Consider the following 7194-nt stretch of genomic DNA (forward strand, 5'->3'; position numbering starts at 1 on the left):
TTCACTGCACAGACTCCCACGTGGGGAGGGGGAAAGAGTCCCACGGAGTCTCTTCTTCCATAGTTTATAAAGGCTGCAGATCTTTGTGCCTTGATATCCCCTCTGATTGGTCACGATTCTCCTGGACTGGTTACTATAGTAACTCCTGAGCTCAAAGGTGGAACCTCACAGGGGACAGGTGAGGTTCTCCCCCCTACTCCTTATTGTTTTCCTATTCCCTTTGGGCTTTCTTCTTCTCCCTCTGAATGAGGGGATTTCTTCCCTTTATTTTGTAAATATAGACCTTCTGCTGTTCCCAGCTCCCTCATTCTATGGAAATGCACCTGTTGCAGCTTTTCATCTCCCCCATTCTATGGACATATACCTTCTGCGGCTCTGCATCCCCGTGCTTCTTCCATGGTCCCCCCTAATGTCTGAAATTTCCTAAACCTGTCTTTTTCACCCCTAAAAATTCCTGTTTCAGTAGTCACTCAGATTGTCCCGGACAAGGGGGATTGACTGGTAATTTTGTGGTTTGCAGAGTGTTCTTGTTTTTGTCTGTGCTTGGACCAGAGGACAGAGGGGCCTCCTGTCTGGCTGGGTCTGGTGTTTGAGAAATGGGGTTCGACAGGAGACTACCCCAGCCCAGCCCTGAGTGCCGGGCCAGTCCTAGGCACACCCCGACCCAGGAGGGTCCATTTCCTGAAGTCACGGGGCCTGCTTGTCTCTTATATTTCGGTCCGTAATGTATTTGTTGGTGCATTTTATTGGAGCAGGTTATGAGTGTTGAAATCCTGGTTACAAGGCCACTAAGAAATGGTGAGACTCTGGGCAAGTTACTTGGAGTGTCAAGATCCCCCACACTTCCCACGTGAGGAAGGGTACCCATTTGCAGGGGTGCTGTGGCTGTCCCACCAGACCCTGCATGTTCGTGGCGGAGGGTCAGTGATTTCCAACGCCAGCTGATTTTGTGGAGCCCTCTGTATACGTCTGCCTCCCTGACCATCTCATTTCAGAACATATATCAAATGCACTGTCTTGTTTTTCCTCGTTTTTATTTCCTTCCATCAAAACCTCCACACCTTTAAATATCATGCTTAGACCTGCCGGACACCTAAGGTTATATGTTCCTTGCAGCCATTGCCACCACTGTTACCACTATGATGGTGTCAAATATGAACTGGATAGAGTGAGGCTGACGCGAAAGTGCCCGTGTGTGTGTGTGTGTGTGTGTGTGTGTGTGTGTGTGTGTGTGTGACAGCAGGGAGGTCACATGGCTTGTGAGTGGTTACCCTACTATTCAGGTACTCAGGTCTCTGTCTGTCAATCATCAATACATGTTGAGTACATCAATGAATGAATGAATGAATGAAACAATAAAGTGTAGTTCACCTCTTACCTCACAGTCTATCGAGGGGGTATTTTCTTTTTTAAAAAATTTAAATTCTTTACTGTAAGTATTGCATAGGTCTCATTTTCCCCTCATTGACCTCTCCTCTGCTGCTCCCACCCCCCAGCACATGCCCTCCCCCCCGGCTGTCCGTGTCCATTGGTTAGGCTCATCTGCATGCACACAAGTCCTTTGGTTGATCTCTTACCACCTGAAGGGGTATTTTCTTTGTCCTTTGACACCAACATTCAAATGGGCTCCATTGGACAGGTCCCAAGTCATGTTGAACACGTCAATGCAAGGATGGTCGCAGCAGATATGTGTGGGTTCTGGGACCCCACAGTGGTTCGGGGGAGCACACCGCTATCTCCCCTTGGCAGAGCCCTGGCTTAGGCTCCCACACCCACATTCGTCTCAGGCCCCGGCGGCGTTTGAAACAGATGTTCTGAGCCCCAATGCTCACTTGATAAGATAGTGCCCTTTGTTACTCTGGGGCTTTGATGGCTCTTGTTCCTCTTTCCCCCTCACTTCCCTTTATGTTCCTTTTGTCTTCCTTTCTTTTTTAAAAATATTTTATTGATATTTTATAGAGAGGAAGGGAGAGGGATAGAGAGTTAGAAACATCGATGAGAGAGAAACATCGATCAGCTGCCTCCTGCACACCCCCTACTGGGGATGTGCCCGCAACCAAGGTACATGCCCTTGACCGGAATCGAACCTGGGACCCTTCAGTCCGCAGGCTGACGCTCTACCCACTGAGCCAAACCAGTTAGGGCGTATCTTTCTTTTTTTATTTTTTTATTTTTTTATTTATTTTTTTTTTAAATATATTTTATTGATTTTTCACAGAGAGGAAGGGAGAGAGACAGAAAGTTAGAAACATCGATGAGAGAGAAACACCGATCAGCTGCCCCCTGCACATCCCCCACTGGGGATGTGCCCGCAACCCAGGCACATGCCCTTGACCGGAATCGAACCCGGGACCCCTCAGTCCGCAAGCCGACGCTCTATCCACTGAGCCAAACCGGTTTCGGCCTTTCTTTTTTTAAAAAAATATTTTTATTGATTTTAGAGAGGAAAGGAGAGGGAGAGAGATAGAAACATCAATGATTTGAGAGAATCATTGATTGGTTGCCTCCTGCACACCCCCTACCAGGGATCAAGCCTGAAACCCAGGCATGTGCCCTTGACTGGAATTGAACCTGGGACCCTTCAGTCCACAGGCCAATGCTCTATCCACTGAGCCAAACCAGCTAAGGCCTTTTTGTCTTTCTTAGGACATTGTTTTTATTTTATTTTTATTTTGGCTTCAAAACTTTTTAAAAAGATAATTCTTTGTCCTTGAAAGTATTATATATGTCCCCTTATTACCCCCATTAACCACTTCCAGCCCGCTCCCCCACCCGCCCTCCGCCCCAGGCCCTCTCCGTCCCACTGTCTGTGCCCATGGGCCATGCATCTATGCATACAAGGTCCTTGGTTGATCACCACCCACCCACCCTCCCCCGCCTTCCCTCCGAGATCCCGCACTCTGCTCCCTGCTTCCCGGTCTCTGGATCCACTCCAGAACATTCTTTTTAGAGAAGCCTATGCCTTTATTAGCTCCTCGCGGGGATGAAGCGGGAGTCGGTGGCCCCAAGGCGGGGCGGCTCAGCCTCCTGGACCTGGAGGTGATGGAGAACTCGCCCAGGTGGTGGCTGATCATCATCTCGGGCTCCATTTCCACCCGGTGGAAGGCCTTGCTGTTGCACACGCCCACCAGGCCGACCATCACCCTGGGCAGGATGGGCAGGTCCTGCAGGTGCATCTTCACTTCCGGGGGCTTCTCCCTGGGCGGGGCCTCCTGCCTGGGCGGGGCCTCCTGCCTGGGCGGGGCCTCCTGCCTGGGCGGGGCCTTCTCCATGGGCGGGGCCTCCTGCCTGGGCGGGGCCTCCTGCCTGGGCGGGGCCTCCTGCCTGGGCGGGGCCTCCTGCCTGGGCGGGGCCTTCTCCATGGGCGGAGCCTCCTCCCTGGGCGGGGCCTCCTGCCTGGCTTTGCGCAGGCGCCTCAGCCGCCAGTGCAGCCGCTGCTTCCTCAGGCCCGGTTTCTCCTTCGTTGGGTCACCTTTCCTAGGACGAGTCCAGCCGCAGGTCAAGGTCAACGCCCGGTAGGTGAACTTGCACCCGGTCCGTCTCACCTTCTGCTCCACTCCCGCCATCTGTCGTGTTGTTCAGAACATTTTAAAAATCACTAAATGGTCTTCAAACGGTACAGACGCGTAGAAAGTGTTTGAGATCATTGCAAACCTCAGAGGAAAGCGTGCTGACTAACATAACCGTTTTCCCGTTATGCATTTCGGACTTCAATTTGCTTTTTTATTTAAAAAGATTTTTAAAAAACTTGTCAATTATAGTTGGCATTCAGTATTATATTAGCTTCAGGTGTGCAGCATAGCGGCGAGACCAGTGGCTCTCAACCTTGGCTGCACGTTAGAATCACCTGGGAATCTTTTTAAAATCCTGATTTCTGGGCCTCAGCCTCCGGAAATTCTGTTTCTTTGTGATGGGGTGGGGCCACAACATTAGTAACAAAGAAACAGAATTTCTGGAGGATGAGGCCCAGAAACCAGGATTTTAAAAAGGTTCCCAGGTGATTCTAATGTGCAGCCACAGTTGAGAACCACTGGGTTAGACACTTATATACCTTATAAAGTCCCCCCCCCCCCCCATGACTCACCCGGCACCATACACAGTTATTGCAATATTATTGATTATATTCCCTATGGCGTACTTTACATTCCCGTGATTATTTGTAACTGCCCATTTGTACTTCATAAAACCTCCACCTCTTTCATCCATTCCCCCAACCCCCTTCTCACGTGTCCACCATCCGTTTTCAACTTGCTTTTTAAAATTAACACTATATTCTGGCTGTCTTTCCAAGTTAGGATGTAAAGATCTACCCTATTTATATTGTACAGCTATCTAGTATTCCATTGTACAGCTGTCTCAACTTAAATACCTATTCTCCTGTTGAGGAATTTACTTCCTGTAGAAAATCACGTGGACATTATTTTTTTAAAAATTGATTTCAGAGGGAGGAAGGGAGAGGGAAAGAGAGATACAAACATCAATGATGAAAGAGAATCATTGAACGGCTGCCTCCTGCACCCCCCCCTACTGGGCATCCAGTCGTGACCTCCTGGTTCTTGGTGGACACTCAACCACTGAGCCATGCCAGGTGGACAATCACGTGGACTTTAAATTCCACTGGCGTGACTCTAACACTTTATGTGTGTGTATGGATTTGGAATTAATGCCATTAGAATGCTTATTCTTTATATTTTTTGCACCCCATTTTCCATAATGAGTATGTGATACCTATATAATATCAAAAAAAGTTATTTAAAAATGGAATTGGTTGGTTTAAAAAAATGGTATTTGGTTCACAAATGTTTTGCTCAGTTCTGAATTCCAATGGTACTTATTGTATGACGACACCATCTGGTTTTTGATTCTATGCCTCAGCCCTTCAAATCAATAGTATCTTCCTTGAGAACATGGATTGTATTTTAATAATAACGTTGAACAAGCTCCTCTGTGTGCCAGGTACTTGACATGTATATGTGGTCTCATTTAACGCTCAGGAAACTCCTGTGCAGTCCTTTCCCTCTTTTAATAAGGAGGAAAAGAAAGCTCAGGGCGCTTAAGTGATTCATTCAGCTCAGGTGCAGTGGGGGCAGGATTAGAACCAAGCTCTCTTGTACTCCAGTGCCTGGCCCTTTCCCCTGCCTCGGGCTCTCCCCTGCTTTGTAATTCCCCATGGATGGACACACAATATATGTGTCATTACAACTTGTTTTTTTTTTTTTAAATATATCTTTATTTAAGAGAGGAAGGGAGAGTGGGAGAGAGATAGAAACATCAATGATGAGAGAGAATCATTGATTGGCTGCCTCCTGCTCGCCCCCTACTGGGGATCAAGCCGAAACCTGGGCATGTGCCCTTGGCTGGAATTGAACCTGGGGCCCTTCAGTCCGCAGGCCGACGCTCTACCCACTGAGCCAAACTGGCTAGGGTCAACTTGTTGATTGAGTATGACAGAGGGCAGTATTCCTCCAAAGACGCATATCCCAATTCAGTCTCTTCCAAGACCAAGTCTATAGGATATGCCCTGACCACATGGGTCTCCACTAACACTTCTTTTCCTTACAGTATTATCCACCGAATTCTCTTCAGCACCTTGGACTTGAGACATCACACCAGGGCAGGAGAAAAGGCCACCGGGGCCAAGGTAAAGTGGCTTCTGACACCGGAAACATTTGCTGGGAGGCAGAGGGTGAAGCTCAGTAGATGAGAGCAAATGACTGCTATGGAGCCCTGGTTATTGATATGGAAATGTGGGGGTGCCTATTAATGAACCGTCTTATCTAGCGGTTGTTCATTAGAATACATAATTGCCTTGTTGTAAAAGAGGGCTTGCATTGGCAACTGCTGAGGAAACGAAAACTCTGGACTCCTTAATGTTTTGAACATGCTATTCCTTGGGACCAGAACCACGCCCCATGGTGATATCATCCACGCAACAGGTCATGTCTTGCAGTAGAGTCCTGGCCTTCCTCCTCCCACTCCTCCCTCTCCTCCTCCTCCTCCTCTTCCTTCTCCTCCGTTTCATTTGATGTTCTTCTTTTTGAGAATCTCTAATTGTGTGAGATATGTAGTCGCCTGTCCTTAACTCCAAGTTCTTTATGAAATTCTAACGCAAGAAGGTTTATTTCTGAATGCCTTTTCAAGGCCTGGGAGAATTTGGATGCTAGAACATGCAAAAACTCATGTCAGCTCTCGTGGGGATAATGTGGAAAAGAGGGAGTGATGAGAGAGAGAGGGGGGGAGAGAAAAGAAACAGTCGATAGAGCAGAATTAGAGTTGTTTGCAAGGACTTCTTAAGAAAAGATAAAAGTAAATGAGGGAAATTAACCTTGGCCTTGAGATTGCATGTGTGCTGATCGTGTGCTTGAGAGGAGCCAGGGTCAGGGAGGGCAGGGGCCGTGGAGGGAATGCCTAGAAGGGCAGAGGTGGTCAAAGGCTGGATCTTGGGAGCAGGTTTGGGAAACATTTGCTCCACTGAGATCGGTTCCTACAGTTACCCAAAGCTTCCTACATTTCCGTGTCAAATCCCAAAGGCCCGTTGAACCCCGCGTCTCCAGAAAGCCTGGGTGAGACTGAGGGGGGAGCCCTGGGAGGCAGCAGGTAAGGACTCCAAGACTTTACCTTTGGCTCAGGGAAAAAATGCCTCGGAGTGTGAGGATTATCTGGTTCAGAAAACAAACGAAAGTCAACATGAGTGAACAGCTTGTTTTCAAAATTGGGGTGATCTAAGCATTTTCCGGCAGGTAAGCGATTGAGGTGGGGGAGGGAAAAATTCTGGGAAGGCTTTTGTGTGTGTGTTTTTGTTTTGTTTATTTTTTTGACAGAGAGAGAGAGACAGAGAGACAGAGAGACTGTTGCTTCCCTTCCTCCCTTTTTTTAAGAGGATCCACAGAGCAGAGGGAACCAAGTTGGGATCAAAAACAGGAAAGTTCCCTCCCCGCCCCCAACCCCCTAACCCCCCAACCCCCAACCCCCCAAAAAATGGCCATGTAGGGATTCAGTTCTTGATGTCATTGGGCTGCTGAGCCAAAGTCAGTAGCTGCTGATCTCTTAGGCTTCTTTATATATGGGAAGAGTAAAGCTGTATTTTTTTTTCAAGATCCTGTTAGTAAGTCTTCTGTTCCTTAAAGCTCAAAGCATTCCTAACTGATTCGTAGTACCCTAATTTCCTTGTTTCCCCTTTCACAAATACTAGCC

This window comes from Myotis daubentonii, chromosome 20 (genome assembly GCF_963259705.1).
Source record: "Myotis daubentonii chromosome 20, mMyoDau2.1, whole genome shotgun sequence".
In the NCBI taxonomy this organism is placed as follows: domain Eukaryota; kingdom Metazoa; phylum Chordata; class Mammalia; order Chiroptera; family Vespertilionidae; genus Myotis; species Myotis daubentonii.